Source organism: Eurypyga helias, unplaced genomic scaffold, assembly GCF_000690775.1.
Source record: "Eurypyga helias isolate BGI_N326 unplaced genomic scaffold, ASM69077v1 scaffold35087, whole genome shotgun sequence".
NCBI lineage: Eukaryota > Metazoa > Chordata > Aves > Eurypygiformes > Eurypygidae > Eurypyga > Eurypyga helias.
Genome location: NW_010262970.1, coordinates 368 through 1,060, shown reverse-complemented (window position 1 = coordinate 1,060; position 693 = coordinate 368). Strand labels below are relative to the sequence as shown.

The following is a 693-nucleotide window of genomic DNA, read 5'->3' as shown; positions in this document are numbered from 1 at the left end:
GAGTGCGGCGCCAGGGGGGTGGGCGGGGGGCACCCACTGCCACCCAGCCCCGCATCCTGCCGCGGGTACGCACATGGGGAGCGGGACTGGGGCACCGGGACTTGGGGATGTTCCCAGTTCTCCCTAAGAAACAGGGAGCCTGGAGCCAACAGCTGCCCGCCCTCTTGTGATTCCGGCCTCTGGCGAAGGGAAACTGAGGCACACAAGGCCCTCAGCAGCTTCCAGGCCACGTCCCCGGGGCAGAGCCTCATCCTTGCAGGCACCGGGGATGCCCAGCACCCAGCCCCTGGGGCACAAGCACAACCCCCAGCCGTGGGTGCTCCTGCAGCGCCTGGCACTGCAGGGTCAGGGGTCAGATGAGCTAATTAGCCACGGCTAATGACTGCCCCTGCAATTAGCAGGTAATGAGTACTGGCTGGGGAGCAGCCTCCCTCCCTCCCCAGGCTGTGAGGGATGATGGGCTGAGGGAAGTCTCTCCCCGCGGCAGCTCCAAGCTGCAAGGGAAGGGATTTGGCTCCCTCCTGTGCGAAGCCAGCCCCAGAATCCATCCCGGCTCGGGAAGTTGGGCTGAAAGCAAACCCACGCTCCAGCCCGGCGCAGCACAGCCAGGACAGACCCCGCCAGCGACCCCCCAAAGCCTCCGTGATCGCCGCGGCCCGAGCAGGATCGGCCTCGGTGCGAGCAGAGGGGATG

The 693-nt window shown here is 67.0% G+C and overlaps 1 protein-coding gene across 1 annotated transcript in view; it reads left to right on the top strand.

Annotated features, from left to right (window-relative positions):
* LOC104512790 (regulator of G-protein signaling 19-like) overlaps positions 1-693 on the top strand; it is a gene marked incomplete at both ends in the record, with an annotated part of 1,135 nt that overhangs the window by 106 nt on the left and 336 nt on the right. The gene's annotated exons all lie outside the window — the stretch shown is intronic.